We start from the raw sequence: 13,320 nt of genomic DNA, 5'->3' as shown, positions 1-13,320 counted from the left end.
ACAAGTGCCACCAAATTCAGTTAAATTCTCCACTTTAAACTCACCTATGAAAGTCAGATATAGTAGATACATGGTTATTTTATCCATTGGCTGTCATTGACAGTATACTAGTGTGTACTGCAAGGTATACTCTCCGTACTGCAAGGTCTACTCTCCGTACTGTAAGGTCTACTCTCCGTACTGCAAGGTCTACTCTCCGTACTGCAAGGTCTACTCTCCGTACTGCAAGGTCTACTCTCCGTACTGCAAGGTCTACTCTCCGTACTGCAAGGTCTACTCTCCGTACTGCAAGGTCTACTCTCCGTACTGCAAGGTCTACTCTCCGTACTGTAAAGTCTACTCTCCGTACTGCAAGGTCTACTCTCCGTACTGCAAGGTCTACTCTCCGTACTACGAGGTCTACTCTCCGTACTGCGAGGTCTACTCTCCGTACTGTAAAGTCTACTCTCCGTACTGCAAGCTCTACTCTCCGTAAGATGTCTCTTGCCTTAGCACTATGGAACACCACATAGTATGATCTGCTTTTATAAAGTTTAGAAAGGGAGCCACCAGTTATGACAACAGATACCAACCATAATATTTTACACGCATTTCCTTGTTCAGTAATTCCCCTATAACTTTAGGCCGTTAGAATACGTGTCCACCCAAGTGATTTAATGCAGAGACAACACTAAGGTAACAGTAACATCAACTGTTTTGTTGAACATGTACACATTATAGATTACTTTGTATGTCAATGTCGAAAGGACAAACTAAATTTTCCAAATGCTTTCGTAAGCAAACTGCTGCTATTGTCCTATAGTTCTGAGGTCTCCTGGTTAATAATGTTGACTGTCGTGTACATCACTCATTCTTTTGTTGGCTCTTGTTCTCTTTCTTGGTTACCAATGCATAAAGGGGCTTTTTGGTTTCAGCAAATTAATGTTATTTTTGTTGTATAATTAAAGTTATACAATCTTCCGATATACTTTCTGTATTAATTCCTCACGGTTTTCAAGATCTCCGCTGGTTGTTATTCAGCAGGAACATTCATTGTTTACTTTTAGTAGATAAAATTCTGTCCATGGTCATGTGATGGACACTCAGGTGCTGGGATCATTAGTAGACACAGCTCTGATACACATACTGTAAATGTAATAATCCCCACACCTGTATGTCCATCACATGACCAGGACAGAAATGTATCCACTGGAAGCAAACAATGAAAGTTCCTACTAAATAACAAGCAGAGATCTTAAAAACTGAGAGGAATTAAAGAGGCTCTGTCACCAGATTTTGCAACCCCTATCTGCTATTGCAGCAGATCGGCGCAGCAATGTAGATAAGAGTAACGTTTTTATTTTTTAAAAACGAGCATTTTTGGCCAAGTTATGACCATTTTCGTATTTATGCAAATGAGGCTTGCAAAAGTACAACTGGGCGTGTTGAAAAGTAAAAGTACAACTGGGCGTGTATTATGTGTGTACATCGGGGCGTGTTTACTACTTTTACTAGCTGGGCGCTCTGATGAGAAGTATCATCCACTTCTCTTCAGAACGCCCAGCTTCTGGCAGTGCAGACACAGCCGTGTTCTCCAGAGATCACGCTGTGTCGTCACTCACAGGTCCTGCATCGTGTCAGACGAGCGAGGACACATCGGCACCAGAGGCTACAGATGATTCTGCAGCAGCATCGGTGTTTGCAGGTAAGTCGATGTAGCTACTTACCTGCAAATGCTGATGCTGCTGCAGAATCAACTGTAGCCTCTGGTGCCGACACGATGCAGGACCTGTGAGTGACGTCACAGATCTGCACTGCCAGAAGCTGGGCGTTCTGAAGAGAAGTGGATGATACTTCTATACACAACGCCCAGCTAGTAAAAGTAGTAAACACGCCCCGATGTACGCACATAATACACGCCCAGTTGTACTTTAACTTTTCAACACGCCCAGTTGTACTTTTGCAAGCCTCATTTGCATAAATACGAAAATGGTCATAACTTGGCCAAAAATGCTCGTTTTTTAAAAATAAAAACGTTACTGTAATCTACATTGCAGCGCCGATCTGCTGCAATAGCAGATAGGGGTTGCAAAATCTGGTGACAGAGCCTCTTTAATACAATAATTTTATTGAAAATAATATAACTTTAATTATACAAAAGAAATAACACTTATTTGCTGAAACCGGACAACCCCTTTTAGTGCTGTAACTACTGTATACTTAAAAGTTGATGGAAGAAAAAAAAACAACAGTCTGCAATGATATGATCTTTGTAGCTGTTCTGAGTCTTTTGAATCAATTTGCAGTGAATAATATGTAATAGTCAATATTAGGCAGACTCAGATATGACATACTGTACAGACAATGAAGAAACTTTATGATTAACTAACTGGTCTGGATTGTGACTCTAGAAGAACTTGCACAAATATAAGATGTTGCGTGACCAAGGCCTCGTCAAAGAACTTCCTGGCAGACCCAGTGTACTTCTTAATGACCGCCAAGACGCGTTTTCGCGGCGGTCATTAAGGGTACTTATGCCAGAGCGCCGTGGGTGTCCCATGCCGGCTAAAGCGGGTGTCGGGCTGTCTAAAGACAGCCGAGCACCTGCTCTAGTGGGCGGTATCGAAATCAGCATCAATCCCGCCCATTTAACCCCATAGATGCCGCAGCATCTCAGTGGTTTTAGAGGGAGGGGGCTCCCCCTATCACCCCATCGACACACCCGCGATGCGATCGCGGGGTGCCAATGGTCTTTATGGCAGCCAGGAGCCTAACGAAGGCCCCCGGGTCTGCCTTCAGTGAATGCCTGTTAGCAGGGCCTAATAAGGAAGTTTGGCAGTGTATTGTATAAGCGATCAAAAAGTAAAGTTCCCTAGTGGGACTAAAAATAAGTAAAAAAGTTTAATAAAGTTTCTAATAAATAAATATAAATCCCAAGAAAAAAAAAAAATTAAAAACCCACTTTTTACCCATACGAAATGCTTTATTATGAAAAAACTAAAAAATATTTAAAAAAAGCTACACATATTTGGTATCGCCATATCCGTAATGACCCCAACTATAAAACTAGTATGTTACATAACCTGCACGGTGAACGCCGCAGAAAAATAAAATAAAAAACAATTCCAGAGTTGCTGTTTTCTGTTCGTCCTGCCTGCCTAAAAAATGTGATAAAAAGAAAGCGATAACAAAAAAATAGCTTGGTCATTAAGGCCTAAAATAGGCTGGTCGCTAAGGGGTTAAACTGGTGTTTTGGTAAGGCAATAAGACAGGAATTGTAATTTCTTGGAAGAGAGGAGGTAGAGTTATTACCCAGAGTAGGGACCCTTACCAGACTTCGGCGGAGGAGTTTCACAGTTTGACAGGGTAATCTCACACAAAGTGTTCCTTGCCTCCATGATACAAACACAAATTATTCAGACGTCTGTAAAGCCTTTAAAGGCTATGTACACCTTTGAAATCATTTTCTTTTTTTAATAAAAATGTCCAGCAGTGTGTTTGGTGCAAGTTTCTATATACTTTTTATTCAAAATGATTTTAACTTTTTCAGATACAGCTGCTTTGTATCCTGTATACAGAGCAGCTGTGTCTTGTGCTAAAACCTGAATCCATCAGGTCAGTGGGACTGACGGCTTCAGTGACAACAGCTCCTGCGTGTCTCTGACACACCGGATCTACCTGTTATCAATCACATCTAAGTAATGAACATAGATCTGATCAGTAACAGCAAGATACTGCGTGCACACGTGGACCCCTCAGTCCTGTGACCTTATGGATTCAGGTCTCAGAGTAAGATACAGTTGCTCTGTATACAGGATATAAAGCAGTTGTATCTCAAAAAGTAAAAATAATTTTTAATAAAAAGTATTTAGAAAGTTGCACCAATCACACTGATACACATTTTTATTTAGAAAAAAAAAAAAAAAAACCTTTTTAAAGGTGTACATAGCCTTAGGTTCCTCAGAGGGTACTGGTGAGGAAGGCTGCAGGGGCTTTACTTACCGAAAACTGATGCTGATGATTGGGGCCATAGATATTAGATCTTCCAAAGAAGACGGTAGATCCCAGCCAGCAAGTTTATCTTTGATACGGCTAGATAAGTTGTCACGGGGGCCTCGTCATTCCAGGCAACTCACAAGCCAAGGCTAGAGCTTCCGCGGAGAAGAGAGGCAAATTTAGGGTGGCAATCACTTCCCCCATATACAACAGTGCCGTTTTTATTTATTTTTTTAATTCGCCTTTATCACTTGTATCAATTGAATGGAAAACAGGCTGTAATACTCACCTCTCCCAGCTCCTCTTTAGTCCTGGGCGACACCGTACTGGCTCCTGACGCTGCCAGCATTAGGAAATTAGGAGCCGGGATCAAGGAGAGTTGAGTATATAGAGGGGTCTGGTCTGAGGTCTAATTATTTAAGGGGTCCAGATTGGGATCTAACATTTATTTAGGGGTTTGGTCTGCACTCTGAAGTAATGTAGGGATCTGGTATGGTGTATGAAATTAATTTAGGAGCCTAGTCTAATGTCTGAAATTTATTTAGGGTTCTGGTCTGAGGTCTGAAGTAATTTAGGAGTCTGGTCGGGGCTCTAAAATTTATTTAGGGTTCTGGTCTGGGATCCGAAGTAATTTAAGTGTGTGATCTGGGGTTTGAATTAATTTAGAGGTCTGGTCTGTTTTTTTTTTTAAATTAAGGGGTTTGGTCTACAGTCTAAACTAATTTAGGGATTTGTTCTGGTGTCTGCATTTAATTTGGGTGTCTAGTCCGGAGTTTGAATGTAATTTAGTGGTTTGGTGTTTGAGATAATTTAGGCATCTAGCCTTAGCTCAGAATTTTCTCTGCAGACCACGTGTGTAGAACTGATGTTTGATCACTATATGGTCACTGTATGGCAGGTCTATTAGTTATATTGGTCTTTGCATAGTAGTAGCGTACACCTGTCCCTGACTGTGTGATCAGGTGATTCGGTGTTCCACTTTTATTTTTCCTTCTTGTTTACCAAATAAAGCAAAATTTGCCACCTACCCTAAATTTAAACCCTTGATCCGCCCCTGCCCGAGGGTAACTGGACTATATATGCCACCTTAGCACAACTAATGAGAAATTGAAAACACTGTATAGTGCATAGATGTATAAACCCATTAAATTTTTAGCATCCCCATCACACCTTGGCAGCATAGCAATACGTAAAGAAATAGTAGTACTGGCTGCACATCCGGCTATGGAGAAGATACCGTGGTTTCTAAATTTACTACATTTCTTCTGCTTATTTGTTACTAGTATGCATACTTACCAGAGAGGCAACCCCTTTGGAGAGAAGGATCTGATCTTCGGATGATTTGATCACCCTGTACAGGTCATGAGGGGGACATTGGGATGGAGGGCAGGAGAAGGGAGAACAAGACCTGAGCCCTCGTATCCTAGAATGTGGTGTTATAGTGAGAAGAACCAGCAATGGGAACAGGGCACTATTTTAAATTTTTACTCTTTGTTCCCTCTTCTTTGTAAAGACATATTTTTGGCTCGTTTTCTCACTAGAGTATATTCTATAATGCCTTGTTGACTCAGCAAACCCTTATGTTAAGCCAATTATTGTACAACAAAGCACAAAAAAGTGATTGCTGTGTATCATATACAGCTTATACTAAGGAACATCTGGCCACAATTTTAAAGTGTACTCATATTTAGTCCTAAGCACTGCACAGAGCACATACATGGTCTATACCAGAGACAGGGGTCTACTACACTGGTATTAGAAAAGTATGTGAGCAGTATTTTAAATGTGTGTGTATAAGAAAACTGTATGGTTCCTTATTCTATAAAAAAAAAATCATTAGTTAATAAAAAATATGGAAATATTCATTTCAGTTCCACTCATTGACTCTCATCTCTGATCAATCCACTATGAAGGAACCTTGAGTAAGGCCTCATGCCCATGACCATGATTATAGACATGGACGACCATCGTCTGTATTTCTGGACCGTGCTCCCATTATAAAGAATGGGAGCACGGTCTGTAAAATAAAAAAATAGGACATGACCTATTTTTTACAGAAAGTTTCTATGGCACGGACACTTTCCCGTAAATATACGGTAAGGCATCCGTGGACAATAGAAGTGAATGGGTCCATAATTGTGGACCGTAATTACGGTCCGCAATTACGGACGAAATCTAGGGTCGTGTGCACGGGGCCTAAGAGAAATGCTATGGGTGAAGATATCCTTACCAGTTTGGTGTTACTGGCTTTCCATTTCCTTGGAGTTTACAAATCCTATAGCAGTGTTTCTAACACAGTGGTTTGGGAGCCACATGTAGCTCTCGTGCCATGGCATGTGGTTGCCAAGGTGGTAGCAGCCCTAAATATTATTATGCCCTAGTGGCATCATGGTGCTATAATATTACTGAAATTTAGCACAAGGGTAATAACCATGCCTCTAGCAGTTTAGATGCTCACGAGCTACAGGAGGTTGTGGACCTCTGTCCTATAGTGTAGACTTTTTTTCATTTTCAAAATGTTTTATTGATTTTAATACAAACAAGTGCACACGCAATCGGAGAAAATGTGTCCCCATAATAAAAAGAACATGACAATAAGGGCACAGCCCAAACAGGAGAGTGAACATCACAAGCCATAACAAGCGCAAAATACAACAACAGTAGTCTGAGGAAGGTTAACCCGTTAGTGACCGCCAATACGCCTTTTAACGGCGGCCACTAATGGGCTTTATTCTGATGCATACGCCTTTTCACGGCGCTGCATCAGGATAAAGTAAACAGAGCAGGGAGTGTCAAATCTCCCTGCTCTCAGCTGCCAGTGGCAGCTGAGGGCTGGGAGCGTCCATGCTCTGCCGGGTGAGATCGATATTAGTATCGATCTCACCCGTTTAACCCTTCAGATGCGGTGCGCAATAGCGTGCACCGCATCTGAGTGGTTTTGGAGAGAGGCAGGGAGCTCCCGCTCTCTCCTACCGACACCCGACGATACGATCGCCGAGTGTCTGTGTCTCTAATGGCAGCCGGGGGCCTAACAAAGGCCCCCAGGTCTGCCTGGAGCGACTGCCTGCTAGATCATGCCGGAGGCATGACCTAGCAGATGCCGGCCCGTTTTAAACGGACAGGCAGTAATACACTGCAATACAAAAGTATTGCAGTGTATTACAATAGCGATCGGAGAATCGCATATTATAGTCCCCTAGTGGGACTAGTAAAAGTAAAAAAAAATTTTTATAAAGTTAATGAAAAAAAAAATTTGAAAAAAAATGAAAAACCCAGCTTTTCCCCTTACACAATGCTTTACTATTAAAAAAACAAAATAAAGTAAAAAAGTTACACATATTTGGTATCGCCGCGTCCGTAACGACCCCGACTATAAATCTATTACATTATTTAACCCGCACGGTGAACGCCATAAAAAATGTAATAAAAAAACTATGGAAAAATTGCTGTTTTCTGTGAATCCTGACTTAAAAAAAATGTTATAAAAAGTGATCAAAAAGTTGCATCTACTCCAAAATGGTACCAATAAAAACTACAAGTCGTCCCGTAAAAAAAAAGCCCTCATACAACCGCATCGGCGAAAAAATGAAAACGTTACGGCTCTTCAAAAATGGAGACACAAAAACAAATAATTTAGAAAAAAAAGCGTTTTTACTGTGTAAAAGTAGTAAAACATACAAAAACTATACAAATTTGGTATCGTTGCAATCGTAACAACCCGCTGAATAAAGTTATGGTGTTATTTATATCACACGGTAAACGCAGTTGATTTAAGACGCGAAAAAGAGTGGCGAAATTTCAGGTTTTTTTCTTTTCCCCCCCAAAAAAAAGTTAATAAAAGTTAATCAATAAATAATATGTCCCCCAAAATGGTGCTATTAAAAAGTACAACTTGTCCCGCAAAAAACAAGATCTTATACAGCTATGTCGACGCAAAAATAAAAGAGTTATAGCTCTTGGAATGCGACGATGGAAAAACGTAAAAAATGGCTTGGTCATTAAGGTCTAAAATAGGCTGGTCATTAAGGGGTTAAAGGAAGTGAGCATTGCAACAAAAATAAAATAAAATACACCAATCCAGCTACCCAGACATCCTAAAATGCAATGGCAATAGCATGTAAGCACAATCATAGGAAGCAATGACCACTCGCAATAGACATAATAAGGGAAGGAAAAGATAGAATGGGAAACAAACAAGGGCAGAGGAAAAAGAAAGGGAGGTCGTGGTGAACCTGGACTGCAGCTCCGGAACATCATAGATAAAATAAAAAGAAGCAGCCATGCGCCTGTCAGAGATGTGGTTGGAGCAAACAAACCCTCATACACCGGCCTGTAGTCCCTACGTTGATGAAGTCTCATGGAAAAGGATGGATATTGTCTCAGGTCACTGCAGTACGATAGGCGGAAGAAGAGAGGAACGTAAGCCAGTGAGACCAAGTGTCCTTGTACCATATTGAAGCAGCCGGGGAATGAGCCAGGAGGTGTTCCATTCGCTGTATCAAAGCGACCTCCTGAAACCAATGATGCAACAGTGGAGGGACTGCCGTTTTCCACCTACGAGGGACAACCGATTTGGTGGCTTGAAGGAGATGTCTAATTAGGGAACATTTGTAAATGGGTAGTGGCATAGGGAACATGAATAAAAGGACCGCCTCAGGAGAATTAGGGACCGAGACCCCAGTAACTTCCAATATAATTTTAAGAACCGCCTCTCAAAAACTCTGCAAGTTGGGGCAACTCCACCAAATGTGAGACATGGAAGCCCCCGATGCCACACATCGCCAACACGTGTCAGGTACAGACGGGTACCATTTATGTTAGTTAGCGGGAACCCGATACCACCTAGAAATAATTTTGTAGCTAGTTTCCTGAGCTCGGATGGCTATCGAGGCCTTCTGGGAAAGGTAGAAACACTGTCTCCATTGTGCGTCAGAGAATGTCGCGTCCAATTCTGTCTCCCAGGTCCTGCAGAAGGATAGGAGATGAGGGGATCGCTGGGATAGGAGTAGTTTATAGTGTGGAGATGGCGTGTGCAGGGGACCAGGTAGAAATACATAACCGCTCGAAGTCAGTAAGTGGCCGGTGAAGATGAGCCTGACTCTTAATGACACTATAAAATGTTTTAACTGGGAGTATTCAAATATGTGACTTGGCGAAGGCGTATCAGCTGGGCAAATCGTGACCAGTGGGAACAGAGAGACATCAGAGAGAATCTGAGTGAAGTACATGGGGCTGGTGGAAGGCCTACCCAGGAAGGAGAGACACGCCTCCCCAGCCGGAAAGGCAGGGTTGTCAGTGATAGGGGTCAAAGGACCCAGTGCCAAGGGGGTATGGAAAACGACAAAGGAGGCGGAAGTCGGTCTATTCCCAGGCAGGGTCCAAGGCAGAGTAGAAAGGGTATGAGTACAAAGTTGTTGGGCTAAACTGACCCAGAGTTTAGAATCATGATTGTGAAAAAAGTCTAGGACTACTCAGACGGGGACGACACGCTGGCCATATGAAGGAACAAAAACATTGTTGGATATGTAGCCAATAATAGGATGGGATGGAGATAGGAATCGTCTGCAGAAGGTAGAGCAGTCTGGGGAGAAGTGACATCTTAATAATATTAACCCCTTCCCAACATTTGACGTATCCAAAGTCGGGTAGGGGAAGTATGGAGCGGGCTCACGCAGTGAGCTCTCTCCATACGATGCCGGTGTCGGCTGTATGTTACAGCCGACACTTCAGAGTAACTCGAGCGAGTAACTCGAGCGCGATCCCGCTAGTTTAACTCGTTAAATGCTGCGGTCAATACCAACCGCCGCATTTAAATCGTCAGAAAGAGGGGGGCGACCCCCTCTAACAGCTCATTGCGCGGGGGAGATAGTTGCTATGGCTGCCTGGGGGCTTAATGAACGCCCCCAGGTCTGCCATCTTTGTACACCTATTAAGCCTTGCCTCCGGCAGGGCTTAATAGATGCCTGTCAGAATTACGATATACTGCAATACATTAGTATTGCAGTATATCGTGCAAGCGATCTAACGATCGCTGGTTGAAGTCCCCTAGGGGGACTAATAAAAAACGTAAAAATGAGTTAAATAAAGTTTTTTTTTGTGTAAAAAATAAATTAAAAAATTAAGAGTTAAAAAAAAAAACCTTTTCCCATTTTCCCCCTAGAGCATAGTAAAAAAATAAATAAAAATAAATGTCTATTTTTTGGTCACTTAATCTCACACAAAAAATGAAATAAAAAGTGATCAAACCATCGCATGTACACCAAAATGGTATTATTAAAAACTACAGCTTATCCCGCAAAAAATAAGCCCTCATACCACTTAATCGACAGAAAAATTAAAAACTTATGGCTCTCGGAATTTGGCGACGCAAAATACATTTTCTTTTTTACACTTAGGTTTTTACATGTAAAAGTAGTAAAATATAGAAAAAACGATATATATTTGGTATCGCCATAATCGTATTGACCCACAGAATAAAGTTAACATGTTGTTTTAATTGCGTAGTGAATGCCGTAAAAACGGCGTGCAAAAAACCATGGAGGAATCGCTGTTTTTTTAATTTTCTACCCCACAAATAATTTTTTCCCCGTTTCCTAGTACATTATACGGCAAAATAAATGGTGCTACGAAAAACTACAACTCGTCCCGCCAAAATCAAGTCCTCATAGTACTATATCGATGGAAAAATAAAGACGTTATGGCTTCTGGGATGTGGAGAGGAAAAAATGAAAATTAAAATCTGAAAGTTGTTTACGACGGGAAGGGGTTAATACGGCCAAACCAGGAGAATTCCTTTTTATGTCAAGAGGCGAGGTCTGTGCAAAATTTGGCTAGAAAAGGGACAAAGTTATTGTTGAACAGTTAGGAGAGATCAGAGCTTATACGTGCACCCAAATATTTTATACCCCTAGCAGGCCAGAAGGGGAAATTACTTTTGAGGAGCGATAGTGTAGTGTAGACATTTTAATGTTAGAGTCTGCGTTCAGAATATTTTACGAAATTACAAATTAATCAGTCTGACTTAACTTAACTTGACCCAGGGGCATAGCTAGTGGAGGAGGCTGGGCATGTGCCCTGGTGCTGGGTGCCAATGAAGACCCCAATGAGCCACTTTACCTTACCATTTAGATACTGGGGTAGGACAGAAAACAGAAAATAAATCCTAGCTATGGCTCTGCTTGAACATGTACTCCAGGTTAGGGCTACCATGGGTAACTGAATACAATTGATCTGGGGGATGACCCGATTTCCTGGATAGTTGTTTGTTTACAAATATTACATAAAGTTTTCTGTCCGATCCATGGACACGGTCAACAAGCCGCAACACATACGATCTATTCTGAGAACGCAAATAACACAATATGTATATGACAAAATAAGAGCAAATACGGTGCTCAATTCAATAAACTTTACAAAAACCTAGACAGCAACTGTAATTGCGGCAGGCACTGCAATGCAAGGGATTTTAATATAGAAAAATGACAAGTAACGTAGTTGCATTCATTTTACTGTATTGTGTGGGCATTGTATGGAAGTATTAATTGGCATTGTACACTATATAGACAAAAGTATTGGGACACACCTCTTAATCATTGAATTCATATCTTTCACTCAGTGCCATTGCCACAGGTGTATAAAATCCAGCACCTCGCCATGCAGTCGCATTTACAAACACGTGTGAAAGAATGGGTCGTTCTAAAGAGATCACTGAATTCCAGCGTAGTCCTGTAATAAGGTGCCGCCATTGCAGCAAGTCAGTTCAAGAAATTTCTTTATCTCCTAGATATTCTACAATCAACTGTAAGAGGTATTATTGCAAAGTGGAAGCATTTAGGAACCACAGCAATTCAGTCACGAAGTGGCAGACCACGTAAAATTACAGAGAGCGTCGCCATACTGCATAAAAGTCGCCAACACTTTGCTGACTCAACTGCCGAGTTCCAAACCTCCTCCGGCATTAACATCAGCGCCAAACTGTGCTCTGGGAGCTTCATGGCATGGGTTTCCATGGCTGAGCAACTGCATGCAAGACTTACATCACCAAGCACAATGGATGGAGTGGTGTAAAGCCGCTGCCACTGGACTCTGGAGCAGAGGAAAGATGTTCTGTGGAGTGAGGAATCATGCTTCTCTATCTGGCAGTCTGATGGACGAGTCTGTGTTTGGCGAATACCAGGAGAACGTTATCTGCCTGACTACATTGTGCCAAGTATAAAATTGGTGGCAAAGGGCTAATGCTATGGGGTTGTTTGTCAGGGTCGGCCTTGGCCCCTTAGTTTCAGTGAAGGGAAATCTTAATGCTTCAGCATACCAAGACATTTTGGACAATTGTAGCTTTCAAATTTATGGGAACAGTTTGGGGTTCAGCCCTTCTCTGTTCCAGCATGTCTGTGCCCCAGTGCACCAAAGCAAGGTCCATAAACATGGTTGGGTGAGTGGTGTAGAAGAAATTGACTGGCCCATACAGAGCCCTGACCTCAACCCCATCCAACACCTTTGGGATGAACTAGAACGGAGATTGCAAGTCAGGCCGTCTCATCCAACATCAGTGTCTGACCGCAAAAATGCTCTATTGGCTGAATGGGCAAAAAATCCCACAGACACTACAAAATCTTGTAGAAAGCCCCCAGAAGAGTGGAAACTGTTTTAACTGCAAAGGGGGGATCAACTCCATATGAATGCCTATGGATTTAGTATGGGATGACTTAAAATCTTCTGTAGATGCAATGTGCATGTGTCCCAATACTTTTGTCCATATAGTGTATGTTAACCCATTCAGGACCAAACCATTTTGAGGCTTTATTCTTAGCATTCTGGAACTAAAGACTGCTTTATTTTTGCTGCAACGTAGCAGTATGTTTTGTGTTTTTTTTTGGAGAACATATCTACGTTAGCATTCAGTTCTTATGAATTTAATTTTGAAGGTAACAAAAAAAAAATATATATATATATTTTGCCAAAAAACGAAAAAGATTTGGTATGTGTATATAGTTTTTAATAAATAAAATATATTTTATTAAGGTCTATTTTTAAATACTTTTTTTCATCTCATAAAAGAAATGTAACTTTAGATTGATTATTTGTATTACACTAGTTTACTTATGTATGCCAGTATATTGTACCGCTGCACAGAAATATGAAGAGCCACATTTATTCACTGGTACTAGTATTTCCCCACAGACACTGGTAATTCCCCAAAGGCTTTTAACCCCTTAGTGGCCACAAATACGCCTTTTCACGGCGCTCACTAAGGTCTGCTGTCAGCCGGGCTCCTGCTCCAACACCCCGTTAAATGCCGCCGTCAATAGCGACCGCGGCATTTAAATTGTTTACAGAGGGAGGGAG

This window comes from Rhinoderma darwinii, chromosome 6, assembly GCF_050947455.1.
Source record: "Rhinoderma darwinii isolate aRhiDar2 chromosome 6, aRhiDar2.hap1, whole genome shotgun sequence".
NCBI lineage: Eukaryota > Metazoa > Chordata > Amphibia > Anura > Rhinodermatidae > Rhinoderma > Rhinoderma darwinii.
Note: the sequence above shows the minus strand (reverse complement) of the source record.